The 21,669-nt window shown below is 39.0% G+C and overlaps 2 long non-coding RNA genes across 2 annotated transcripts; one reads left to right on the top strand and one right to left on the bottom strand.

Annotated features, from left to right (window-relative positions):
- Nucleotides 1-53: 53 nt before the first annotated feature.
- Nucleotides 54-2,675, bottom strand: LOC122640234. Its single transcript, XR_006329638.1, has 5 exons — nucleotides 2,591-2,675; nucleotides 2,424-2,498; nucleotides 1,538-1,586; nucleotides 1,068-1,337; nucleotides 54-125 (listed from the first exon to the last, which is right to left on the bottom strand). It is a non-coding gene; the product is annotated as an uncharacterized LOC122640234 (long non-coding RNA).
- A 16,283-nt stretch (nucleotides 2,676-18,958) lies between these two features.
- LOC122640235 lies at nucleotides 18,959-19,215 on the top strand. The gene is made up of 2 exons (XR_006329639.1): nucleotides 18,959-19,032; nucleotides 19,126-19,215. It is a non-coding gene; the product is annotated as an uncharacterized LOC122640235 (long non-coding RNA).
- Nucleotides 19,216-21,669: the final 2,454 nt, after the last annotated feature.

Below are 21,669 nucleotides of genomic sequence, written 5' to 3'. Positions count from 1 at the left end.
CATTGTATTTAATGTTTGAAGTTCAAGAAAATTAAGTAATGCAGACATACATATTTTGATTGCTTCCAGTACAACAGCACAGGAAACAGGATGCCCAGGATAAGTAAATCCATGGGAAAAGTTACCTGAAAACAACACAATTAAAAGCACTACTCTACAGAGAAAAAACAGAGCATCTCCAATCAAGGTTTAAAGTATTGGTATCGGGTATCGTATCGGTCGGGTGATTTTAAGAGACGTATCGTATCGTATCGTTTCGGAGATACATGTCGAACAATACAGATACGCATAGAAATTGTCAAGATACACATGGAAATACACTTTTGGAACAAAAAAACAGTATAAATAAGCAATATATAACAAGTTTCATGCATAAACACTAAAATGGTGAATAATGCACAATCAAACAAGTGCATTAAATTGAAATTATTATAAAAGATGAGGTTTCTTACATGTTGTAATCATCTATAGCCATGAAGAGTATTGGACGATGCAAAGGATGATGTTGTAGCACTCCTTGATTCGTTTTTTAGATTAAAAGTGTGAAAAATCATGATTAAATGCAAGATTTTAGACTCTTGGTTGAGAGTTTTCCTTCATTTTTTTCGTTAGATTAGGAGTTGTATCGAGTCTATGAGTGAAAATGGCTTTTTTTATGGAATGTATCAATGGTATCGGTATGTATCGTTTCATATCGGTATGTATCGAGCTATATCGACTTATACTTATCGAGACGTATTAAACCACCCACAAAACCATTTACTAGACGTATCAATGGTATCGATACGTATCGGTCGTATTGTATCATATCAGTCAATACATTTCGATACAATTCGAGACAGTTCATTTTAAAAATAAAAAAAAGAGACGTATCAGTGTCGGCCGATACCGATATGTATCGGTCCGTATCGTATCGTATCGGACAATACTTTAAACCATGTCTCCAATCGGGTTGAAACACTAAAAAGTACTTAATACGTATTTGATAGACTCCCGAATCTCTTTCTTATCGATCCCAAGCAATAGAGGAGGCATTTATCCCCCAGCAGTTATTACTCTTCGAATACCAAGTTTGTTTCTTTGCGAGTGTATAACTTGTGATATTTCAGCCTTCCGGGCTCAGCAGAACTGCACTAATAGGCATGTATGCAGACAAAAGAGCCTGACAAACACATTTTGAGATGGGGTGAATAACAATAAGAAATTGCTTTTGTTGATATGGGCAGGTAAGTTCCTTTCTCAGATCTTATTACCTTTGCTCTGGAGGCAAGGTCTGGTTTAATATTTTATTTGTCACAACCAAACATCATTCCTAGCCATCCAAAGGCACATATCACCTATGTAATAGAGATAGACATCAGGGAAGTAGTTCTCTGTCCGGGAGCGTAGCCTACATCAACACTCCCATTGGTCTATCTCTCTCCTCCTCAAAACAAGGGGGCATGGGTGTCTTTTCATATGAGGAGAGAGACAGACTAATGGGAGTGCTGGTGTAGGCCACACTCCCGGACAGTTTTTTTTCATAAGAGTTAAATACCTCATCTGCAATGAAGAGTATGTCATATTTTTTTCATGACATCTTGAATCTGCAGTGAAGAAGAGTAGAATGATTGGCATATAGCGTATTCATGCACTTTAAAGTTCATCATAGTTGAGTAATCAATTAAAAATATATGAGCCCAACAAAGTTGATGTATTCTAATTGAATGGACCAGAATTACGAACAGTATCAGGAATATAAAGGTCACTATCTATATTTAGGGAAAAAGAACTCTGTCCAGGAGTGTGGCCTATGCCAGCACTCCCATGAGTCTATCTCTCTCCTCCCCATATGAAAAGACATCTCTGCCCCTTGTTTTGAAGAGAAGAGAGATAGACACATGGGAGTGTTGGCGTAGGCTACACTCCCACACAGAAAACTACATCCCATATATTTATTTATGAATGATGCTATGGAGGACACCATTTGGCTGTCAAATGAATAGGTTTGTCTAAAAGTCTGTATTTGAATGTATTCAGATGCAAGATGATGAATTTATAAAGACATCAAGCACATGCATGGATGTATTTACTATTTATAAATGTCAATGTATGCATCTCTAATGCATCCTCTGTTACTACATGTCAATGTATTCATCTCTAATACATCCTCTACAAAACATATTTGACTTAGGCATGTGTGAGCAGTGATTAGATCAACTGTGTTGTATAATTGGTCCACCCATTATTTCACCAACCTTTTAAAATCATTTTTTATGATAAATATATCAATAATAAATAATAAAAAAAAGGGAATAAAAATCAAAGTGGGTTCTCAATTGGTGAACTCCAATCCCTGATTGAGTCACCAACAGGCCAAGCATTCACAGAGGGTCCCCCCCCCCCCCACTGGGAGAACAATTTCCACTATATTGAGGATTTACCTTCTCAAAATATGTTGCAGGTGGTGGGATTACACCTCAAGCTCCCATTACAGGCTCGAGAATGAATGCAGCAATCTGGCATTTACACACATAAATGATCAGCAACAAAACTTCCCTTGCAAATAGAATAATTCCTATAGATGTGGGGTAATATTTGAAGCAAATACCATCTCTGGTCTCCTTTAAGTATAAGGTTCTCCAAATTATTTGCTAATCTAGTAGAAAACTACTCCTCCGTCTCTCCTGGCACACAGATGAAGTCTCTCAGTAACAAAAGGATCAAGTTGAGGAATCAATGCTGACAAGAGTAAGATACAAACCTGGCAAATGAAACCACCAATAATATGGACAGTTAGTATGCAACACAAATGGTGCAGGCTGTCAGAAGTGCATTCAAAATAGCTCCAATAATATGATGTACTTCTAGAATTATGTTGGCAATATTATTTCCAGACATACATATCAAGAAAGGCTAGCTGATATCAAAGTTGACCCATGGTATCTGTCAAAAAATGCAGTAGGCAATAAAATCATACCCTAAAAAAATAGACAAGGACTTCCACACCGCGGGCGTCAGCATATGGACAAACCCACAGGGCCACGGAAAGTGGGGACCACACCACGGGCGTCAACATAGAGACAAACCACAACCCCATGCACCATTCTCTCAATTTTCCTCCCCTTTTGAGCCCTTATCCACCCTCTTAAACTCTTTTTCAAGTTTCATCCATCCCCATCCATGAATTAGACCCCCATTACTCCGTCCAAGAGCCGAATCACCAGAAATCCCATTTTTCACATTGCCTAACTGTGTTTAGCCTCCTATACAACCATTACTCCGCCCACAGTCTTAGGGACTTTTTGGTATCATTTTTCATTTCGTTTTTGGCCTATTTAAAAAAAAAAATCATTACTGAAAACCATTTTGATCAAAAAATAAAAACTGTTTGGTAACTACTAAACACAATAGATTGTAGAATGAAATAAGTTTGGTTACTACCTATGTGTAAATAATTTTTATAACATTTTTGAACAAATGGGCCCAAGTCATGGAAATTAAGCATTGAATTAAGCTTTTTTTTAAGAGAAACTGGCCCGAAACCCATAAATATTTTAGTGGTAGGTGAAGAAATTCTTCCATCACCCATCTTCTTTCCCAAATCAACTCTAAACCTTAAGGGATGGGGATTCTTCTCCTGAAATACAACATCAATCTGTGCTCTAGGAATCAACTAGGAGGAGCTGCAATTTGTTAGATGAGTGGCATCAATCGTAAAAACGGTGGGATTTATGTTTTTAAGGATTAACATTGGGGTGGTGGTGGCAATACCACATAGAGTTCCGGGAAGCCTCAAAAGATAAGGAAGATTGCTGTCGCCTATGAAACCGTTCCTCAACTCGATCACAAAAGATGGCCATGTCATTATGACATGGTATGTTGGAAGAAATGCTCTGATACAAACTGGAATTTATTGCGTTTCACCTATCTTGAATAGGTGGAATGTGGGTAAACAATGAGAAATTTTAGGTGTTTATTGGCTTTACAGAGGAAGCCAAACCTCGTTCTCAAGAAATTTTAGGTGATCAAGCAAATCCTCCTCTATTCATTAGATAAAAGATGTTTAAATGCATATAGAATTACAACTAAAACCAAATACATTTTACGTAAATTTTCTATCACTCTCCTGGACTTGCACTCTATTTACACGAACTCCCCTGTCAAAAGTTCCACCTCTGATTCCCCCAAAAACAGAACTCATATCTCTTCTTCACCCCTTGCTGTTTTGAAATGGCCAAATTTCCTCTCTTGTTAATTGGTGATCATCACCTGTCTTTCTCATTTTTTTTTTAATTCCGTGGAATGCCCTTGTAAATCCCACCCTCACCCTCCCCTAACTTCTCTGCGAACCATCCTCCTCCCTCTCCCATTCTCACTCTTAAGTCTCACCTCCCCTACCCCTCCCTCCTGCAACCCTGCCCCACCATTCTCCCCTGCCCTTGTTACACACTCCACCCTACCCCTGCTATACATCCTGACCCTGCAATCTCTCATCTCTCTCCCAAGCCCCCTCTTCTTCTGACCGCACCCCCACCCCTACTGCAACCCCGCAACCACCCCCCATCCACTCTGCAAATCTCACCACCTCCTCTAAGGCCAGCGTGGGTTTGCTATGTTTGTGCATTTTAAGTACCCCAACAGTGCATGATGATGCCATCGCCCAGGTTCATCGTGACCGATCTGAGGCCAGCATTCACAAAGGCATAGTGGTAAAACCATTCCCTCAAAGCAGTGAAGATGAAACACTTGGCCATCAGAGAGAGAGAGAGATTAATCAATCACAAAATAAAAGAAGAATCCAAGATGCAGAAGATTATAACAGTTCTGCTCTTCCCATTTCAATGAATATTTGTTTTGTTTGGTACCCTTGATGCCATTGAATGAGAGATTCTGGGAATTCACCATGGAATCCGATGATCTGAGAGGAAAAAGAAAATAGTAATAAAATATAGATACAGAAACAGGGAGAATCGAGAGAGTTGGAGATTCCAGGTAGAAAGTAAAATGAGGACAAAAGGACTAGCACATGAGAAGCAATGGATTGAATCACTTGGGGTGGGGTGGGAAAAACAAATCGGAGTTAACTGAAAACACTTGGAAAAAAGGAAAAAGAAATTAGAGATTAAATCCCATGTCTTCTAGAAAAACCCAGCAATTGAATTTTATTTTAGTTTTCGTTTTAGATCAATCGATTAGATCAACCTTTCTAAAAACCTGCAGTAAGAGAAGCAGGTGTTGCGGTGCGGGGTGGGGTGGGGTGGGGTGGGGGCACGGTCAAAAGAGGGAGGGCTTGGGGAGAGATAAGAGGTATTGCAGGGGCAGAATATATGGCAAGGGTGGGGTGGAGAGTGTAACAGGGGTAAGTTTGGGTGAGCTGGGGCCAGGGGAGTATGGTTGGCCAGGGTTGCAGGGGAGGGAGGGGTAGGGGAGGTGAGAGAGGGGGCTGAGGGTGGGATTTGCAGGGGCATTCTACGGAGGAAGAAGAAGAAATTAAAAAAAAAGGTGGGAAAGACTGGTGATGAGAACCTGTTAATAGGAGGGGTAATTTGGCCATTTCAAAACAGTAGGAGAGAAAAAGAGGTCAGAATTCACTTTTTTGGGGAATTAAAGGTGGAACTTCTGACAGGGGTTTGAGTAAATAGAGTATAAATTCAGGGGAGTTGTAGAAATCTTCCCTACATTCCCCACATTTTAAACTACTCTCACAAAACCCACATATCCCATAACTAAATCCCTGCTCTTCCCTACTTATTAGGTCTTTTACAAACCCAATTAATTCCATAACTAAAACCCCACTTTTCTCTACTTCTTATGTCACCTACAAACCCAAGTAACTGTTATGTCAAAGCTACTAACATGCAACTAACATATATCATACTCTATTTTGCCTTGTACATATCATTCCTTCTTTGTTAAACTGACCTCGTCCTCAAGGTCAAGATTAAGGAAAGTAAGGTTAAATGTGGTTGCACTCCCATTATGGCCTATGAAACTACACACTATTTACACAAATGACATTATGGCTTATGAAACACAGTATTTACAGAAACAGCAATATGGCTTATGAAACTACACAGTATTTTACAGAAATGTCATCTATATTAATGGTTGTGTTTCCATAAAACAAATAAAAAGACAATCTCTAATAAATATAACTGTTCATTCAAATATTAAAAGACAAAAATAAGGGCGTACCCAACGCACAGGCTCCCGCCACTGCGGGGTCTGGGGAGGGTCATGATATATGCAGCCTTACCCCAGCTTTCGCAGAGAGGCTGTTTCCAGACTCGAACCCATGACCACTTGGCCACAATGGAGCAACCTTATCATTGCACCAAGGCCTGCCCTCCTATAAATGACACTATGCAATAAATAAAAGTGTTTCACAGTTGTGAAAATCAAAGACATTAACAAAAATCAAAACAATTGAGTTTAGAACATCAAATCTCTGCCATCCTATGACGTCTAGCTATCTGATTCACAATTTTCTTTCCCAAACATCTCATTTTCTCACTGACGTTGAGAACTATGTGGAGGAATCATAACTGTTGATGGATCACCTGTAGATGTCGGATTTGGATCTTCCACTAAAGCCTCATCATTTCCTAGTCTTCCAAATTCTTGGTCGGATCGTTGTTCGTCTTGGATGTAATTGTGGAGTGCACAACAATCAATGACAATGTAGGCAAAAAATTTAAGTGGGTCAATCAAGACTCAGACAAAGATAATAGCTCTGAGAAAAGCCTCTTAGAATGTTAGAAAAGATGGGAAGTTCTTCAACTTACATAAAAATTTCACAAAGGCATCCATTACAACCTGACTGTAAAAGCCTTTCACTACAGAATATAGAGTACTAAGCTGTTCTCATGGGTGGGGCACAAAAAAGTTTCAATACCATAGCGATTGGAAACCACGTGGAAACATCTAGGCTCTCCAAAATTTCTTCAACGAGAATAGGTCATGTCATGAAAAAAGAGTACCATTACTGTAAGTAGGACCCATATCAAGATTTACTACACCATCTTAGTCAATCACTTATCAATCAAGTGACTCTGTCTATGAGAAGATACATGAAACTAATTCAACGGTTATGTAATAGTTTAATCCCATAAAAGTAAACAGTTTCCAAACAAGAGTTTAAACTAGTCATAACACAACATAGATCACTTAATTTGTTCCCTCAGGCAATTCAAACCTGGTACTGCAATACACAAACCCAACCTCAAGTATGGCAGTTTGTACTTAAAAGTTAAAAGTAAAGTGCCAGAAGGGTGGTGCTCCTATTCTGACAGTATACAGGTATCTACATCCAAAGAAGTCTGTGATCAAGGTACTAAAACTCGGGTCTCGGTGCCAATTCGACTCTTGGAAAAACCGAGACGAGTCGAGATTTCGCCGAGTTGGTGCATTTTTTTTTTTTCAACTCGAAGCCTCAACTTTGGGTCAACCCAAGATCTGGACCCGAGATCCGAGATCTCGCCGAGATATGTCGAGTTTTGTCCAATTAGGTAAGGTATTTAAGTGGTAGGTGGGTTGAAACCGAGATCCAACCGAGATCCGAGATCTCGCCGAGATATTGCACTTTTGAGACTCGCAGGCAATCTCGTCTCGAGATTTCAAAAATCCGAGAAACTCGGCGAGATCTCGGCAAGATCTCGCGAGTGCTCGAACCTTGTCTGGGATAAGGAAAATAATCTAAAATCATTATCTCTTGAATAAATGAAACTGGAGCATGATGATAATTCTGTCATAACCAACACAAGTAGACTAGAAGACATTGAATCTCAAAATGTCAAAAGCTTAAGAGAAAATTATAAAAATCACCTACATTACCAAAGAGCTGTTGTCTAATTACACATGAGATGACTCTGACCAAAAATATCCAAATAAGTAATTGTAAGGATTAGTATGTACAGTCCAAGGGGAGCAGAAAAACTTTAACAACGAAACCAAACATCTCCAAGTTGCAACAATGAAAAGCAATTTTCAACATTTTTTTACAAGAAATGTTTAATGGCAGATCCCAGATTGTCACTAATCAAAAGCCTCAAATCTTGGTTTCTTTTTAGAATCGAAGTCAAATTTCTGAAATATGACTATAGAAAAAGACTAGCAAATCAGGAGTACTAGAGCTTATAGAATGAACTAGAAACATAACTTCACATAAACTTACAAAGGGTACAATTTCTTCCTCTTGATGAATGTAACATAGGAACCGAACTGCCAACCAGCATAAGCAAATGAAAATTGATTCCGCTCGCACAAAACCCATCATGAATTGGAGAGTATGTGTAGTAAAGTAAGCTACTGTAGTTCTTCATTGGAAAACCAGAATGGAAGCAAAAGTGATTGTAATTAAATAAAATAAAACAGGGGAAATGGGCACAGAGCATACTCACCTTTTCGGTTTTTCTGGAGCTGTTATTCTTGATACCCCATCAAAATCTCTGTACCCATCCACAATCTCCACACTGGCAGTCCAGCAAACTTGATCAAAAATTATGAACTCTGACACCATTTTAGATAATGCATGACGCTATGTCTATGCAGTAACAAGAGTTCTCGGCTAATTATCCAATGATCTTTTACTCTTTTACCTTCAAAACATAATCAAGTAGAGAAACACTTGGGAAAGGCAGCATTTACTCCTTATGTTTGAAGGTTCAGAGAAGAATGCAAGTAATGTCCAATAATGTTACAACACAAAGACTTTAACAAGTTAATGCAACAATTAAATTGCCATGTGGCTGATAACACTACAAGAAATGTCATTTTTGGCAACTGTAAAAGCTGTCGCTGATAAGTTACCGTCGCCAAAAATAAGGATGACTGTAAATAAGTCCGTCGTTAATTCCGTAGCTGAAAATGGGCAACAGTAAAAGCATGCCTGCCAGGTTATATATTTTCTGCGACAGTTACTAAGGGCCTGCATGATAACACTTTTGCTTCTCTATTTCTCTGTTTTTTTGTTCTTGGGAATAAAAAAATAAGAGAAATCCGTTTGTTAACATCGGTTCATTTTTTTGTTCCTGGGAATGAACCGGGACAAAAAAATTGCTGAGAAATAGAAAAAAATAAGCTCTAATTTGAAGTTTCTTTGTCCCAGAAATAATAAGAAGAAATAAGGGGGGAGTTGCTCTTTAATGAGCACATGCTTAATTTGATGGGCAAAGCAGTACTTTTATGTTAAAAAGAAAACACCACCTCTAATGCAACTTCAACCCCACCACCACTATCGCCGCCGCCACTACGTCTACCATCATTACCACCTCTGCCACTGCTACCACGACCACCACCACCTCCACCTCCGCCACCGCCACTGCCACTACCACCACCACCTCTACCGCCGCCACCACTACCAACACCTCTACCGCCACCACTTCCACCTCTGCCACTGCCATCACCACCACCACCTCCACCTCCGCCACCGCCACCGCCAATGCCACCACCACCACCAGCACCACCACCACCTCTACCGCCGCCACCACTACCAACACCTCTACCGCCAACACTTCCACCTCCGCCACTGCCATCACCACCACCACCACCAACACCACCATCACTACCACCACCACCACCTCTGCCACCACACCACCTCCACCTCCGCCACCGCCACCATCACCTCCACCTCCATAAATCATACCATCTCCACCTCTATCACCACCACCACCTCCACCTCCACCTCTGCCACTGCCATCACCACCACTACCACCACCACCGCCACCATCACCACCACCACCTCCACCACTATCACCACCACCACCTCCACCTCCGCCACTGCCATCACCACCACCACCACCGCCGCCATCACCACCACCACCTCCACCTCCACCTCCGCCACTGCCACCATCTCCACCACCACCACATCCACCGCCACCGCTACCACCACCACCACCACCGTCACCGTCACCGCCACCGCCACTGCCACCTCCACCGCCACCACCACCACCACCACCACCTCCACCTCCACCTCCACCTCCGCCACTGCCATCACCACCACCACCACCACTTCCACCACTGCTACCTTTACATCCACCACCACCACCTCCTCCACCTCCACCTCCACCTCCACCTCCACCTCCGCCACCACCACCACCACCACCATCGCCATCATCTCCACCACCACCACCGCTACCTCCATCTCTACCTCCACCTCCACCTCCACCTCCACCTCCATCTCTACCTCCACCTCCACCACCACGCCACCGCCACCACCACCACCACCAATCTCCATTACCATCACCACCTCCGCCTCTACCTCCACCTCCACCTCCGCCACCGCCACCACCACCACCACCTCTGCCACCATCTCCACCACCACCACCTCCACCTCCACCTCCACCTCCACCTCCACCTCCACCTCTACCACCGCAGCCACCACCACCTCCACCAAATTTTTGGGTATTTAATGACATTTTTTAAATTTTATAGAAATTCTAGAAACAGAAATGATTATGCATAACAAACGCGTTTCTGTTTCTATTCTGGCCAAGAAACATAAATTATTATGCGTTACCAAACGTGTTTTTTTGCCCAGATATTTGGCCGAGTAGTAGAAATACAAAAATTCATTTCTGGAATAGAATCATGGCCCAGAAACAAAAGTGTTATAATGCAGGCCCTAACTTACAATCGTCTTAGGTTTTACTTTCGGCGACGATAAGTATTACCATTGTCGTTTTGTCATTTTCTGCGACGGATACTATTTTACCATCACCCGTATATTTACAACGACAGTAGGTATTACTGTCGCCACTTTTAATTCTCAGCGACGAATATTTTTCCGCCACCCTTATGTTTTTGGCAACGGATTTTCCCATCATTGGAAAAACTGTTTAATGTACATAATCTATTTTCTGCGATGGGAGTTTCCATCGTAAAGAAGATTTATAGTGATGGTAAAATGATTATCATCATAAAAAATTTACTGTTTAAAAAAAAATTGTTTAGATGAATCTTATTTTCACCTGTAATTACATTATTACACTCTACATTTCATAAACAAAAATATCAATTAAACATCAATGGGACATAAGAATTCATTGCTTTCATTCAACTTTAAAAAGTGATATATAATATATACAGTCATAAAATTCATTGCTTCCATTACACTTTAGATATTACAAACATGAAATAGAAAGCAAAGATCATAGTTAAACTCCATCCCAAATGCTTGCTTGTCTCAACCTGCTGGTGCCAACCCAAAGAAATGACTCTCCTCTACGCCAAATAGTAATTGTTTGTATTGAACGTTATAGTTGTACGGCTGCATAGGCTGGTACCTGCCAGTATAAAACATAACAGTGGAATTGGGAAAGCACTACTGGTTCCTTGAGGAAAAGTTGGTTCTCTTCACAGTTGAATTTGGAGAATTCTTCAACGACTAATTAAAACACAAACTCTACTCATTATTACAATTTCAAAGTCAACACTCACATTACTCTCAATATACGAAAGATAAAATCTTCCTGACTAGAAAACCGATATCTTTTGTTAATGCACTTGCTAGAAAAATAAGGGAAGTAGATTCCTAAAACAGAGATCCATTTCATTTAAATCAAAATGCCACCATAGCTTCACCTGTCCGTAGTTTAGACATGACAAAAGAGCTCGCTTAAGTGCCAAAAATGAGTAATCACTGGCTATAATACCATGGGCATAGGAAACACCATGATAATATCTTATGTGGACAAATCAAAAGCTACATAATCATGCAAGTTAAAGAAATCAACATGATTGAATATACCATGCAAAATGTAATTGGTGAGAAGATTCTGCATCAATCCAACAGGCGGTGCCTATAAATATTGACCCTCTGAGGTCTGTCTTTGATCATCATCATCATCACCTAACAATTTTAATTCTGTTTCTTATCTTCTCTTCTATCTTCTTCTACCATTGAATCTCTATTGAATCAGGTTTCTTTTCAACATCTGTATTGATTTAGAGGTAGCAAGTCCCAAGCAAAAAAACAAATCTGTAGTCATGTCTATATTGTGTTACTCTCCTCTGTATCTGCTTGTGTGTCTGCTACTATAACACACACAAACTATACAAAGTGAGAGAGAAACTGAAATCTCTTCGAGCTAGCCATTGTCATCTCTTTTACTTGGTCTCATCTTGCATGAACTCTCGTTCTTCTATTGACATCAAAACATCAAACTGTGTAGGGATGGAACAGTTCCTAGCATCACCCTTATACTTGGTGGTAACCTCATCCAAGGTAAAATGATCTTAAAACTATCCAACGAAATACCATAACGAAAGGGAGAAGAATTGAATTCTGTATTTGAACATGCTGTTACCATAATGTGTATTGTTTAAGCAGGTCTACGCTCAGCAAAGTTGGAAGCCATTGATCATTATTGGAGTCATTTTAATGCGGTACTTAATACTTCCTCTCATTGGGATGGGAGTGCTTAAGGTTGCTGGTGATCTGGGTTTTCTCTCGCCAGACCCGCTCTACAGATACATCTTGAAGTTACAATTTACTCTCCCACTTGCGATGAATTTAGGTATGTAATCATCAATAAATTCTAGTTTTCCTCTAATATCCTTTTAATCATTTGGATCATCTTATTTTACTTGACAAGATTATATGTATCAATGTTAAGATTTGATTAACAGAGAAGATTTAATGATGATTTAGGTATAACGACCCAGCTGTTTGATGTGGATCAAGAGGAGTGCTCAGTCCTATTCCTTTGCACATACTTGGTTGCTGCTTTTGCTCTCACACTTTGGTCCATACCACATGTGGGTCCTTTCTTAAAGAGTTTTAGTGCATTAGAGAGCTATAATGGCAGCAGTTTCTGATGGGCCAGAGTTTTTGAGAGCTCTTCACAATTGAAGCAGTTATTCTATGGACATAGAAAAATTACAATTTATGCTTTTGTTAATTATATGTACTGAGTGGCACATAGGGTTGTAATTGTAACTCGATAGGAGAATCTCTCCTCTATCGATATTCGGGGTTAAGTGTCCTATTAGGGTTATGTTTCATTAGTAGTAGAGTTAAGGTTTAGTTCTATGTTTGATTCCTATTACAAATAGGAATCCAGTCTTGTATTCAACACCAGTATAAATAAAGGTTTTGGGGTGACTGCTAGTATCGATCTCTTCTCTCTAGTCAGTCCCCCTTTTCCCTCATTCCTCTCTCATATCTCTCTGTCGATTCTCTGGCTTGCTACTCTGATATTGTTACAGCTTTGTTTTGTAAATTTTGTTTGAATTTTGTTCTACTGGATTGTAAAGGGGTGCATTGAATTCATGTTGGGTCAAGCTTTCTCAAATTCTTGGTTAGGGTACAGCAGCATATAGGTTGCAGTTATGGTGCCTTTGATTGATGCATACATGTCAAAATATAATCTCACTCGTGGAAAACATCTCGGTCTAAACTGCCATCGATTCTAAAATTCCCACCTTTCGACCCAACTCGACATGTTTCGACCGAAACAGTCCATAGTTTGCAAGTTTCGACTTGAACACCTAAATAAAGTCAATTATTCTCCATCGAAACTTGAGGAAACCTTGTTCGAAACAAGGACAGGCCCTTATTTATGCCAAAGATCATTTACGTAAATAATTTCGTTTACTTAAGATATTATTCATAAATAAGCTAATACCCCCTATTTGAATCCAATAAAAATAGTTACAAAATCAAATTCCAAAATGATAAAAAGTCAACCCCCCAGGCCCCAGTTCAAGAACAAAAATAGGATTTTCAACGGTAGGTGCAATTTTCAACTTTAAATGTGTTCAAAGCTTTCAATTTTATGTTTCGGTCAAACCTTATGATGCAGATCCAAGCATCCTCGAGCTAAAGAAGCCACCCTAATCATAAGGCCATAGCTAGGAGCCTTAGTTTATTTTCTTCATTCTATACTTAATTTTTTTTTTTTAGTTTAAATTGAACCGGTTCACACTTGGTGTGAACCGGTTCAATTTAAGTGATATGATCCTATTAGCTAATAGGTTCTTATTTCCTATTGGTTACTTAGGGATCTTTTTTTAATTTAGATGTTTTAATTGTTTTCAGTTGTTTAATCATACCCCTCCACGATTTCTGAAGAGGGAAGAGTCATAATAGATTTAGGACTCAGGCCATTGACCTATTATATTAATAAAATTGTGGGAAGGCTCTCCCACAATTTAGACTTCAAAAAATTTGATTCTGCTTGCTGCCATGAATGTTGTTGCTGTTTAGGTCCACGTGAGTGTGCATTGAGTAATATCAAGGTTGTCTTGTGAGTAATATCAACGTGAATGGATTGATGGACTCCAATCGACTCCTTGCATCTTGTAGATCGAGAGGTCCTGCTCTAGTTCTTCTCCAAGCTGCTGCCATTGGAGATTTTCAATCACAAGTAACTTACTATTTCTGCATCACATTCTTCTCTTATTCCTCTAACCTAAGCCAGCTGACCCTCAATACCATCCCATCCATTAATCCTATTTGATCCCCATTAAACCCTAAGTCTAATAAACCCTAAATCTCCTGTCCAGTTCAATTCCCTCCATCCACAGCAGCCTTACCACCTCCCCTCCACTCGACCTGAGTTTCAGACCAATCCCATCATTGCAACCCCAATTGCCCTCATCCCTCCTTAAAACCTAAAAACCCTAAAAACTCACCTAGACCAATCCAACCATCCAAATCCTTCAATATTTTAACCGAACCACCCCTACACTGCCCTTATTATTCGACCTTAAGCTGCAGCCCAAATTCCCATCCGAAACCCTAATTTCATCCCTTTTTCCTATTTCCCAAAACCCGAAACCGTAACCCTAATTTTCTGGTTTTTAAATCTTCACTCAAACCTCACCAAACCTACACCATTAGGCTTCTAAAAACCTGCCTAGCTTTACTAAATAAGATCCCACCCCATTACCCTAAGTCTTACCCTAGAATTGACCTAATTCCCCAATACTGCCCAATCGGCCAGCTGTTTAGGGAGGTCCTGGTTCACTTGGCTCCTAGTAGACCTTTGCCTATCTAGGACTACATTACCTTAAAATCGCTCTGAATGACAATGTTTTACCATATTAAGATTTATGAAATTTTTAGATTTGAGAAAACCCTAGATTTAAAAGTTGAAAATTGCACCTACTGCCAAAAATCCAGCTTTTGTTCTTCAACTGGGGGGGGGGGGGGGGAGGGGGTTGACTTTTTATCCTTTTGGAATTTATTTTTTAACTATTTTTATTGAATTCAAATAGGGGGTATTTGCTTAACTATTTTTTAACTATTTTTATAAGAACATTTACTTGAATGAAATTTGGCATAAATAAGCGTCGTCCTTGGCAACTATGATTCTTAGTACGAAGTGCGTCCACTAGTAAACTTGGGTTAATAACCACAAGTTCCATTTTTATTTTTTTTTATTTTTTTTTTGGTGAAAATAGTTCATGCCTTGTGTTTAGAATGTCAAAAAAAGCTATATAGAAAAAACCAGAGCAAAAAAGGCATTTTTGGGCCTTGAAACCACCAACTTGAGTTGGTTGGGAAAAATTCCCTGGTTTCGATCAGGTTTCAACCAGTTTCAACCATATCTCGGTTTCTGACTTGTCAAAACCGAGTTTTAGAACCTTGATCTCACTTCCCAACTTGACTACCAAGGAGAAGAAAAAAGATAACTAAGACACAGAGATTAATATTGACACATAATGATGTCATATCATACTACTGAGTTTCATAAAGAAAATTAGAAAATTATTTATATATTAATTAGACAGGAAGCAAATTTAGCATTTTCTCATGTACAGAGAGAAAAAAAAGACCCAAACACCTCAAAGAATACCATAATCCTTTATTCTGGCCAAATCATTCATGTTTCACATGTCAATACGCAATAGCAAAACCATGTTATGCATCACCATGATCTGAAAATAATCAAACCCATTGCTCAAACAAGGTCTAACTTGGACTCATCACAATGATCTGGAATAGATCTCAATCATTGCAGATAAACCGTGAGGATGAAGGCTGTGAGTTAGCATAACTTATTACTTTAAAGGCAGTCATAGCCATATCATATCATGAGAATACACAAACAAATATGGAAATTGGTTCAGAGCATGTGATATCTCATTAAAACAGAGGCAAAGACATCAAGCAATATTAGACATAAGATGAATGCCGTGATTGCCTGTTTTGCCATTATTTGATATCAATACAAAACCAACTCCTATCAAGCAAAAAAATGTGTGCTCAGCAACCAAGTAAATGGAATCCTCTAGTTTGACAAGTGGCAATTATCAAAATATATAAGCACCGTTGTCCTCATACCCTTGATTTGGTCTTTATAATATTCTCATTTCTCAGGAATTTTATGGTTTTTAATGCTTTGGTTCCTTGTTGAAATGGAAGTTACTAATTCACTTGGGTGATGATTTGAGCATTTTATCAAGAGGAAGGTATACATCTCGGTTCCCTTTCCTCACTTCTCTCTAACTCTTAACACTAATATTAATATAAGCCAAGGGATGTCAAGTTCACCACGACACCACCTACCCAACAAGACTCTCAGAGATTTTCAGTTAAGAAGCTGAGGACCTTCTAGGTTGACCTAGATTTATTTTTAATTGTGTTACACGTTCTAGGTCTAAAAAAATTTCCAGTGACTAAGAATGTCTAACCAATCAGATTTTGTTAACGAGTTATATATATTTTGCTATTTAGAGACCAGAGTATATGCTTACATCAGACTAATAAGAAAGAAAAGAAGTGGTATCTAAACCAAATGTTGGGGATAAACTATATATAAACTAGTCTTATGTGGACCCTTCTCTAAACAGAATTTCTTTTCCTTCTCTCTTTTGAAGTATCACCTATTCTCCTTATGGCTTATGCATTTGAACACTATTGAAATTTAAAATAATAATAAATTTATTACTCACAACCTAATTATACAAAGAAACTTTCTTATTTTCAGATTTTCCCCTGTTTTACAAGAATTAATTAACTCAAAATCTGTACACGGCTATACCATCTTATCATTTTCCTTCATCTGAAGCAGTAACAACACTCTTAATTAGTTTTAGTTAACTTCAGCTAAAACATAACAATTTTCAAGAGATTTGCACCTTCGGATTGTTTATGCTCTTGATCAACCTCTAGACTTGCTTTTGATCAAGACATTTAAAATTGAAGTTTTACACAAGGTGTGTTTGCCTACTGCTTTCTAATGCCTGCAACATAATGTGCAAGCATAGCCTTTTAATGCTTATATTATACAGTCAATGAGACCAAACGATGGATGTTGTGGGCCTAGACATTTTCACCACGACAGCTAGGTCTGTTTTGGATGTGGGTTATGTTATTTTAACAAAAAAAAATCTTTTTGTAGGAGCCAAGCAAACATGATCAAGTTCATAAACCCTCCCCCAACCACCCAAAAAAAAAAAGGGAACATTCGAGTTGGCGCAAGCCCTAAAGGGCTTTTTGAATCAATAAATAATAGTAGTTCTTGAACCAATTATATGTTGCATTTGATCTACCTATGAGAGAGATAGAAAGGAAGAGATCAAATATATAACTGAATATGACCTCATATAGATTAAGCAATAGTGCCAAGCATACATGATCAAGTTGTTAGTACTTGATTCTATGGATTTTAATTAGAGTAAATTACTCAGACCTCCCCTGACGTTTCTGACAATTCAGGGAACCTCCCCTGCGTTTCTGACAATTACTCAGCCCCAGTCCGTTAGTATTTTAACGGATAAATTTGAAAAACCTAAGAAACCCGACACCGCAACCCCCACTCTCTCTCTCTCTCTCTCTCATTACAGTCTTACTCTGCTTCTGAAATTTCCAATGGTTGCAGAATGGAATGTTCTTGATCAGGTAGGTGCCAAGATTGTTAACAACTGTCCCAAATGAAGAGCTATATGTATCTGGTTTCTGGAGTTCATTCTTACTCTTCATTATCCTCTGATAAAGAGAGCTTCTGAAACCTCTAGGGTTTTAAATAATAAAGATAAGATGAGAATTTGAAGAGGTGATTGATTCTCTGTTCTACGCCCAAAATTTTCCAAATACAGAACACTGATAAGCTTATTCTGAGCAGTCTCTTAAAGAGGGTAAGAAATGGAAAATCATTTCTTGCTTCATGTAAGTCCTTTCTCAGTTGCTGTTGCAAAACCTCAGTTAGTTATAATTTTAAGGGTCAAATTGACTCCTTGATTGATAAATTTCTTTCACATTGCTTCTTTCCTTTTCAGTGGATTTGGTGATGTGGAGAGATGTATCAAAATCAAGGTTCTAAAACTCGGTCTCGACCATGGTCTCGACCAGATCGAGTTTTCTGAGATCTCGGCGAGACTATTTTTTTTTTATGTTTCGGTGGGCATATGGCCATAGTTGGCTCCGAAACTTTAATGTAAGCTTGTTTTAGGCTTAATAAACATATTTAAAGGTTCAAATTGAAAAAACAAAAAAAAAAACAAACAAACAAAACAAAACAAAATACCCAATTTGGTATTTTGGATTTGCACCCTTGATTGGCAGTAAAGGCCGAACCCTTAATGTAATATTGCCTATTCTACACATTGTTTGAATGATAATGAGACATAATTGGCAAGAAAAACAAGTAAATTATGCACATAATATTGAATAATTATTTAAGAAATAGTTAAAGACTTAAAGTCTACAAACCACAAAATACAATGAAGTGTTCACAATGCATATTACATAGACACCCAACCTAAGTACAATGAATAATACATAAGTCATAGACACCTTTCTACCCTAGTCTTCCACGTCTTAACTCCCAAGTCCCAACAATACAATACTATGACTCTATGAGTATTGAGGAGGTCGAGATTCTCGAAATATTCGAGATTTCACTGAGATTTCTCCGAGATTCTCGAAATATTCGAAATCTCAATCGAGTTTTTTTTTGTTTCGTATAAATAACTCGCCTCGAGAAGCTCGAGTTTTCCAAGATCTCGGCGAGATTTTGAACTATGATTCAAAATCAGCTTTTGTATTGGAGTTGGAACATTCTTCCTGCTCTCTTCCTCTTTCACCACAGATCTCAATTTTAGGTACAAATAAGCCATAGAAATAGTAATTCTCATTTAATCCCCTGTTTCAAACAATGCCCATTACTTATTTCCGTTGATTCTTTCTTTGTCCAGCTTGATTTCTGTAATTTCCTACATGGGTCTTGTGTATCTTGCTGCAATCTTTTTCTATAAATCAATTCTTTACAGGTAAATCTCCCAAACTGATAATTTCTAATAAAAGGATGTTTTACCAATTTATGTCTCTCAGATTCTCTTCTTTTCCCTTGGAATCTCACCTGGACGAACACCTAGATCGACTCGTAAAAAAACGAAATCGCCTACTCCATCGACGAAGGAGCCAAGGAAGTCGAAGCCTGGGCCGCGGTTAGTGATCGTTGCAGGTGCGAAGGTTTTGACGGCAGTGAGGACTGGTTCTAGTTCGGCCTCTAGGGTTTTGGAGAGAAGAGTGCTGTTGCATCCGAAGCTGTGGAAGTGAAACAAGAAGGATGAGGAGGTGGTTGTGGAGAGAAGAGTGCTATTGCATCTCATCTAGGTTCAATGTTTGCAGGAGGAAGAAGAAGAAAGGGAAAGGGTGCATTGATGTTGTCCTTTATAAGTAAGGGCATTTTGGTTACAGCAGGTTAATTACTAACACCATTAACAGACTGGTGCTAAGTGAAGCCCAGTTCGAAAGTAGGGGAGGTCTTAGTAATTGTCAGAAACGCAGGGGAGGTTCCCTGAATTGTCAGAAAGGTCAGGGGAGGTTTAAGTAATTTACTCTTTTAATTATATCAGTTTCAAAAGAAGATGAGTACCACTACCACTGGCACCACCCCATGACCACAAAGGACACTGAATTTTTCTTCTTCTCAACTAGGCAGGGAAGTAGGATTTCCTGTCTGTTTAAGTGTTATATTCATGGCCATTGGTCAAAAAGATAAAAATAAAAATAAAAAGTACCTTGGGATATCTGAGTCAGATCACTACAAAAATAATTTTGGATTGCTAGAACAAATTGAACTGGAATAAATATAAGAAATCAAGAACAAGGTGAAAGTAGGAGAAAAAAGAAAAAGAACAAGAATATAGAGTAATAAAAATCACCACTAACTCGTTTGGTACATAAAATTGAAAGCTATGGTATCATATGACTGAAAGGTATACAAGAAAAATAAATTTGAAGAGTTGAATAAATGAAGTGATCTTACCTTTACAAAAAGGTGTCAAAATTTCAGACTCCAAAACGAGCCACAAGCCCAGAAATCCCACCCAATGTTGAATTCCCAAAACTATAAAAAAAAGGGCGTACCCAATGCACAAGGCTCCCGCCACTGCAGGGTCTGGGGAGGGTCATAATGTATGCAGCCTTACCCCTGCTTTCGCAGAGAGGCTGTTTCCAGACTCAGACCCATGACCACTTGATCACAATGGAGCAACCTTTACCATTGCACCAAGGCCTGCCCTCAAATATTGATCGTATACAGGGTTAGCTTCAGAAAATACGCATTTAACCAAAGAGAGAAACTCACCACCAACAGAAGAAGTGATCTGTGTCTAGAACCCAGATTCTGATATTGCAGCCATGTTTGTCCTCTTACTATGCTTGCTTCCACGAAAACAGATGCAAATCAATATGTTAGAAGAAGACAAGAGGGTTTGGGTTCGTGGGAGAGTTTGAGAGGGAGAGGGAGAGCAATAGGATAGAGAAGGGACTTCGAGAGGGAAAGCAATAGGAGAGAGAGAGAGAGAGAGAGAATGAGAGGGGATTTCAAGAGGGAGAGCGATAGGAGAGAGCCATACTAGTAAGGTGAGATTCATGTCTCACCATAGAAACCTAATGAAGGAAAACACCTTTAACCCATCCAACGCCCACAAGCAACACACACATACTCAAAGCTTCATTTCTTCAAAACAGAACTCAACTGTCATTGTAACAAATTTTCTGCTCCTCCTTATAGACTATTACTACTAGACTTCAATTCCTCAAAGGAACCAGACAACAAACTTACTAAAAAGACAAACTACCAATTTCAAGTCTTACATTTTACCCACAAAAAAAAACAGGTGGTTCTGGTCCTAAATAAGCTATAGCTTAAAAAACTAAATACTGACTCCAAAGTAACAGTAGTGAGTACCCTGCAACTACTAAATCATAGTAAGAAAGAAAGGGTGTACCTAGTGCACGAGGATCCTGCTACTGCAGGGTCTGGGGAGGGGCAAATGTACACAGCCTTTCCCCCACGCCCCACTTTTTGTGGAGAGGCTGTTTCCTTGTTCGAACCCACATCCACCAGGTTGCAATAGAGCAACATTTCTGTTGCACCAAGGCCCGTCCCTCTTGAAGTTCAAATAGTATGCCAGAAAAATTATTTTAAAAAAGAAGCAAATAAGGTCATAAGAAATCTTTTCAGGTTTGAAATTATAATGAAGATCTAAGGGTAGTAGAGAATATAGAAATTAAAGATGAAGTGACACTAGAGGGCAGTGGTTTCACTTACATCTTCAAACCCAAGAGCAAAACAAGCCTTCTGTTTTCCAAGGTTTGGTTAGGCCAGTTAGTTTTAAATTTCAGTACCCTCCACAGTTCTAATTAAGTCATAACGACTATTCAGTTTTTTTTTTCCTTGCGCCAAAAAAAATAATGAACTGTAAGACATGCAACGATGACTGATCGTA

This window comes from Telopea speciosissima, chromosome 9 (assembly GCF_018873765.1).
Source record: "Telopea speciosissima isolate NSW1024214 ecotype Mountain lineage chromosome 9, Tspe_v1, whole genome shotgun sequence".
Classification (NCBI taxonomy): domain Eukaryota; kingdom Viridiplantae; phylum Streptophyta; class Magnoliopsida; order Proteales; family Proteaceae; genus Telopea; species Telopea speciosissima.
The sequence above is the reverse complement of the archived record's forward strand: the minus strand, read 5'-3'. Positions and strand labels throughout refer to the sequence as shown.